General features: G+C 41.2%; 1 protein-coding gene across 2 annotated transcripts in view; it reads left to right on the top strand.

The window, feature by feature from the left end:
- Positions 1-7500, top strand: part of LOC144955868 (aminopeptidase N-like) — a 169168-nt gene that overhangs the window by 59873 nt on the left and 101795 nt on the right. The gene's annotated exons all lie outside the window — the stretch shown is intronic.

Genomic DNA, 7500 nt, shown 5'->3' with positions numbered 1-7500 from the left:
CTCCTTCTATTATGACGTCATATTCAGGGACCAGTCAGGCTACGATGTCTCCTTCTATTATGACGTCATATTCAGGGACCAGTCAGACTACGATGCCTCCTTCTATTATGACGTCATATTCAGGGACCAGTCAGGCTACGATGTCTCCTTCTATTATGACGTCATATTCAGGGACCAGTCAGGCTACGATGTCTCCTTCTATTATGACGTCATATTCAGGGACCAGTCAGGCTAAGATGCCTCCTTCTATTATGACGTCATATTCAGGGACCAGTCAGGCTACGATGTCTCCTTCTATTATGACGTCATATTCAGGGACCAGTCAGGCTACGATGCCTCCTTCTATTAAGACGTCATATTCAGGGACCAGTCAAGCTACGATGCCTCCTTCTATTATGACGTCATATTCAGGGACCAGTCAGGCTACGATGCCTCCTTCTATTATGACGTCATATTCAGGGACCAGTCAGGCTACGATGCCTCCTTCTATTATGACGTCATATTCAGGGACCAGTCAGGCTCCTTCTATTATGACGTCATATTCAGGGACCAGCCAGGCTACGATGCCTCCTTCTATTATGACGTCATATTCAGGGACCAGTCAGGCTACGATGCCTCCTTCTATTATGACGTCATATTCAGGGACCAGTCAGGCTCCTTCTATTATGACGTCATATTCAGGGACCAGCCAGGCTACGATGCCTCCTTCTATTATGACGTCATATTCAGGGACCAGTCAGGCTACGATTTACAAAGGTTTTATTACACCAGACTTCAAAGACCTTTTTAACCCTCTCCTCACCAGACAATACGGAGTTATAGTTTGACACCGAAGCTCGCCGATCGAACGACTTGCCCAACACGTGACCATTTTTTTCTCGCGTCCTCTCGTCTAATCTCGTCACTCTGGAATAGAAAGAGGAGGCGGAGCTCATATGATATAACGCAAAGAAAGTTCTGTCCGATGACGGGTGGGGGGATATCACCTCTCCAAAACTTACCTTATTATATGAAATCTTGAGATTCTTATCCAATCATCGATTGCTCGTTTGACAGTTCGCTTGTGAACAGTTAGGAGACCATCTCTTGATTTATGGGCAGGTGGCTTTGCGTAAAGGCGGTGAGTGTTGTATACATCAAAGAGTACCGCTGACCGATGGGTAAATAGTTGTTGTGTAACCCAAAAGCCCTGCCCTCTCGACTGCAAGGTCTTGTATGTAATAGTTGCGTCACCATCTCAAGGCTCAGGAATTAATTAGTGAGCTGATTCAAACAATGTGGTTTTCAAATTTATCGTATACGTAATCATTTGGAAGCTACAGAGAAAGGTGTTTTTGTGTAATCCCTTTCACACACACACATGCGCACACACACACACACACACACACACACACACAAACATATACAAACAATACACAAACAATACACATCCCTGGTCATCTATTGCCTATATTATTAATGTTAATATATACATCCCATGCTGATTGTCACTACCCCCCCCCCCCTCACACCCCCCAACCATTTCCACCATCCAAGTACCAGCGGCCTTTTCTCTTTGATTTCGTATCATGGTCTACCCGAAGCCCAACACCTCGATCGTTTGTGGGTCAACCCACCCCCCCCCCCCTCCCCCCACCTTCCCCCGTAATCAATTTATAATTTTCTCTCTGTATAGAGCGCCACATGCACAATTATATACTATTGAATGACACTGACCTTGCCCCTCCCCTAACACAAGCCAACAGCAACCCAAGCTATCCTCTATCACGTGACCTTAGATCCGATGCTGCATACCGCTTGAGAGCCTTCACTATCCAGATCTCGTTCATGGTCACGTGAGAAGGCTATATCCGTTCGGGTTCGGCGTTCGGCGTCTCGTTCGACCCGATTTCGTTAAAAGCTTAATTTCAGGATTTTCCCGAAAACTTCACACCCAACTAACAGAAAATATATTTTTTATCACTCAAACACAATAGCAGTAAAGTTCTTGCCATACTTAATTTCTTTAGCAAAACATACTCAATAGGGAATGAGATTAGCGGAAGAGTAGCGTCCCTTGATTGGACGTCACCTTACAGAGAGAACGTCAATTTGGTTTTGCGCATATGTGCGTCTCTCTCGTCCTCGCTTTCGGTGAAGTGTTTCATGCCACTTTCACCGGAAGCGAGGACGAGAGACGCATGCGCACAACCAACATGACGTTCTCTCTCTAATAACTTTTCCGCCGGTGACGTCCAATCAAGGGACGCTACTCTTCCGCTAATCTCATTCCCTATCTACAACACATTGTTCATTCTATTTAACTTTTATGATGTACAAAAGAAATTTGAATCAGAAAAATGTTGGTTGTATCGTAACGAATGTGACGATTTCCCTATAGTTGGTAAGGAGAGCGTTAAATGTTGGTTGTATCGTAACGAATGTGACGATTTTCCTATAGTTGGTATGGAGAGGGTTAAATGTTGGTTATATCGTAACGAATGTGACGATTTTCCTATAGTTGGTATGGAGAGGGTTAAATGTTGGTTGTATCGTAACGAATGTGACGATTTTCCTATAGTTGGTAAGGAGAGGGTTAAAATGTTGGTTATATCGTAACGAATGTGACGATTTTCCTATAGTTGGTATGGAGAGGGTTAAAATGTTGGTTGTATCGTAACGAATGTGACGATTTTCCTATAGTTGGTAAGGAGAGCGTTAAATGTTGGTTGTATCGTAACGAATGTGACGATTTCCCTATAGTTGGTATGGAGAGGGTTAAATGTTGGTTATATCGTAACGAATGTGACGATTTTCCTATAGTTGGTAAGGAGAGCGTTAAATGTTGGTTGTATCGTAACGAATGTGACGATTTCCCTATAGTTGGTATGGAGAGGGTTAAATGTTGGTTATATCGTAAGGAATGTGACGATTTCCCTATAGTTGGTATGGAGAGGGTTAAATGTTGGTTGTATCGTAACGAATGTGACGATTTCCCTATAGTTGGTAAGGAGAGGGTTAAATGTTGGTTGTATCGTAACGAATGTGACGATTTCCCTATAGTTGGTAAGGAGAGGGTTAAAATGTTGGTTATATCGTAACGAATGTGACGATTTCCCTATAGTTGGTAAGTAGAGGGTTAAATGTTGGTTGTATCGTAACGAATGTGACGATTTCCCTATAGTTGGTAAGGAGAGGGTTAAATGTTGGTTGTATCGTAACGAATGTGACGATTTCCCTATAGTTGGTATGGAGAGGGTTAAATGTTGGTTATATCGTAAGGAATGTGACGATTTCCCTATAGTTGGTAAGTAGAGGGTTAAATGTTGGTTGTATCGTAACGAATGTGACGATTTCCCTATAGTTGGTAAGGAGAGGGTTAAAATGTTGGTTGTATCGTAACGAATGTGACGATTTCCCTATAGTTGGTAAGTAGAGGGTTAAATGTTGGTTGTATCGTAACGAATGTGACGATTTCCCTATAGTTGGTAAGTAGAGGGTTAAATGTTGGTTGTATCGTAACGAATGTGACGATTTTCCTATAGTTGGTAAGGAGAGGGTTAAAATGTTGGTTGTATCGTAACGAATGTGACGATTTCCCTATAGTTGGTAAGTAGAGGGTTAAGTGTTGGCTGTATCGTAAGGAATGTGACGATTTCCCTATAGTTGGTAAGTAGAGGGTTAAAGTTAATTGAACTAGATTTCCGTTTCTTTTTAACTTTTATTTTTTACGATGGTAGTGATAAATTTGTACATGAATAATGTAACACGTCAGGTAAACAGTGAGAGTATAAAACCGTTCTCGATGGAGTAGAGGCCATTAGATATGCAAATGAGATAATAATACTACGTTTCACATTTATTATTAATAATCGCTTGAAGTTGATCTTTCCCGAACTTTGTACGAAAAGATGATATCGCGTCAAAGCGGTCTTCTTCTTCTTCTTCTTCTTCTTCTTCTTCTTCTTCTTCTTATTCTTCTACTTCTTCTTCTTCTTCTTCTTCTTCTTCTTCTTCTTCTTCTTCTTCTTCTTCTTCTTCTTCTTCTCGTCTTCTTCTTCTTCTTCTTCTCTTCTCTCTTCTTCTTCTTCTTCTTCTTCTCTTCTTCTTCTTCTTCTTCTTCTTCTTCTTCTTCTCTCTTCTTCTCTTCTTCTTCTTCTTCTTCTTCTTCTTCTTCTTCTTCTTCTTTCTTCTTCTTCTTCTCTTCTTCTTCTTCTTCTTCTTCTTCTTCTCTTCTCTTCTTCTTCTTCTTCTTCCTTCTTCTTCTTCTTCTTCTTCTTCTTTCTTCTTCTTCTTCTTCTTCTTCTTCTTCTTCTTCTTCTTCTTCTTCTTCTTCTTTCTTCTTCTTCTTCTTCTCTTCTTCTTCTTCTTCTTCTTCTTCTTCTTCTTCTTCTTTCTTCTTATTATTATTATTATTATTATTATTATTATTATTATTATTAGAGAGAGAGAAAGAGAGAGAGAAAGAGAAAAAGAGAGAGAGAGAAAGAGTGAGAGAGAGAGAGAGAAAGAGAGAGAGAGAAAGAGAGAGAGAGAGAAAGAGAGAGAGAGAAAGAGAGAGAGAGAAAGAGAGAGAGAGACAAAGAGAAAGAGAAAGAGAGAGAGAGAGAGAGAGAGAGAGAGAGAGAGAGAGAGAGAGAGAGAGAGAGAGGGGGGCGATAGACATAAAAGAGAAGAAGTAGGAGAGGGGAGATAGAGGAACAAATAATTATTTATCTTCAAACTTTAGAGGAACAGAAGAAATTTGACTCTAATATAATACGATTGTCGTATCAAAACCAAGGAGACAATTTTCCTTTTGTTGGTAGAGCCTCGGGAGAGGGTTTAATGTATTACAAAATATTGTTATTCTTATTCACTTCAATGGTTCAAGAGTAAACAGTGCTGTTTAATTTCATATTTATTCAGTTCTACATATCTATAGATAGTTTTCGCTTGGCTAAGAAGCTCACAACAATGCCATCCGGAAGTATAACGGACCAGCACACAAAACTATGTGCAACAAGTTCTTAAAGTGTGGATAATACAGTTAAGTGAGAATTACTCATAAACGCGGATGGCAAAAAAAAAAAAAAAAAAAAAAAAAAAAAAAAAAAAAAAAAAAACATAACAAAGGCCTGAGTGACGTCAACTTCGTTCTATCTATACCCCATTATCATGTATACACGAACAATACAAACATTACGCTCTAGCCCCTAATTTTACCAACCCTTGAAATCTGATTTTGAATACATTAATATAGATGAGCATCTATATAGCGCCTTTCCACGGTTTATCATGCTCAATGCGCTTTACAATGTTTCATTTATTTCCCCAGCAGGTCCTATAGATAGTATGCAGATGACGTCACTCAGGCCTTTGTTATTGTTTTTGCCATCCGCGTTTGTGAGTTGTTCTCACTAAACTGTATTAACCAGACTATAAAAGTTCATGGTTACACAGAATTTGTGTGTTGGTCCGTTATACTTCCGAATGGCAATGTTGTGAAATCCTTGGCCAAGCGCATTCTATCTATAGAACTTTAATATTTCCATTTCATACTCCTGTTCTTTTCGTACTGACACTCTTAGGGCTAACACACACCGGAGACTGACTCCGACAACCCGGCACTGCCGTCCTCTGCAGTCTTCCGGATAAAGACGTCGGGCACGGACAGATTCCTAAGAGAAGAGCCGCTAGACCTACCCATACCAAACTCGAAAAAAAAAAATAACGGCAGAGGACGTGGGATGCTTGGTATGGGTAGGTCTAGCGGCTCTTCTCTTTATTCTTAGTATTTTGTCCGTGCCCGACGTCTTTATCCGGAAGACGGCAAAGGACGGCAGTGCCGGGTCGACTCCGGTGTGGGTTAACCCTTGCAACCCGTCACTGTCTCTAGCTATGTGTATCCATTCACACCTGAATTGACTGGGGTAATGCATGTAAAGCGCAAAGTTTTGCCAAGATGAAGGTAATTTTATTAATCGATCTATAAAACGAAGTTTCCTGGCCCAAATTTGTGACCCACCGTATCGAAGCGGTATTATGTCGGGATCCACTCGGTAAGGGAAATTGAATTCAAAGCCACAAATATCCAACTTGGGTTTAATTTCTGTACGTTATGGTGGAGTATAAAGACTATTTCTTGCATTGCAAAAACTTCTAAGCTCCAATTTCTCATCATTTTATCTCTAAATTCACTTTTTGGGGTCTGAATCATCCCGACTTAATACCGTTTTGAGACGGAGGGTCACATTTTAGGTACGTGACTGTTCTATCAGACTATGGTGGAATAGCCTGTCAGCTGTAAATGGCCGGAGGGGGAGGGGAAGGGGGACGGGGGGGGGGGGGGGGGGGGGGGGGCGGAGAGGGAATGTCTTACCTCTACAGGTCCTTTCCTTATTATGTCCAACTCAGGCATTCATGAAACCCTAGAAAGGAAGACAACGATATTAAAATTAAAAACGCAATGAATACATACAGAATATCACAATATCATATTTTTTAAATTAAAAAATTGAGCTTTTATAGATAGTATGCGCTTGGCTAAGAAGCTCATAACATTGCCATCCGGAAGTATAACGGACCAACACACAAAACTGTGTGTATCCATGAACGTTTATAGTCAGGTTAATACAGTTCAGTGAGCATTACTCATAAACGCGGATGGCAAAAAATATAAACAAAGACCTGAGTGACGTCATCTGCATACTATCTATATAATATAGATAGTTTGCGCTTGGCTAAGAAGCTCATAACATTGCCATCCGGAAGTATAACGGACCAACACACAAAACTGTGTGTATCCATGAACGTTTATAGTCAGGTTAATACAGTTCAGTGAGCATTACTCATAAACGCGGATGGCAAAAAATATAAACAAAGACCTGAGTGACGTCATCTTCGAACTATCTATATAGCGCAATATCCACTAAACGTGCCCAAAGCGCTTTACAAGGAGTCCCTGGGCAAGAGCAACAGTTAATATGTTGGACGAGACATGACGCCTGTTAGGCGATATTGCAAATTTTTTTGGACAGAGACAACGCTGTTGACGGCCAGGTACTCATTTTACACCTGAGTACGGCGAGAGAATGTGAGTAAAAAGCATTTTAGTTTTAAGCGTCCTCACATACGGAAATTCAGTATGGTACGGAACGTGCCGTGTTGAACAAAGATGCAAACTCCAACGAACCATCAGGGAGGCGTCAAAAATCATCAATATCAAACTCGACAGCCTTGATTCCATTTACCACAACCCTGTGGCAAGCAAGGCGAGAAGCATCTCACTGCAACGTGACCGTCCAAAGTTCGAACCCCGCGGAAAACAGGCTCGCGGGACCCGGGAAAACTGAATGTCGTGCCCCAGGCATAAGAACACATTCATCCCCAAAACCATCAAAGAAAACAACTAAAAGCGAGTAAAATCAATTGACTGACGGACTGGTGACTGGAATTAGAAGGGGTTGTAGATGGATGATAGAGGGAGAGGGGAGAGAGAGAGAGAAGGGGGAGGGAGAGAGAGAGAGAGAGAGAGAGAGA

This window comes from Berghia stephanieae, chromosome 10 (assembly GCF_034508935.2).
Source record: "Berghia stephanieae isolate SIO BIC M18660-M18661 chromosome 10, UCSD_Bste_1.3, whole genome shotgun sequence".
In the NCBI taxonomy this organism is placed as follows: Eukaryota; Metazoa; Mollusca; class Gastropoda; order Nudibranchia; family Aeolidiidae; genus Berghia; species Berghia stephanieae.
The sequence above is the reverse complement of the archived record's forward strand: the minus strand, read 5'-3'. Positions and strand labels throughout refer to the sequence as shown.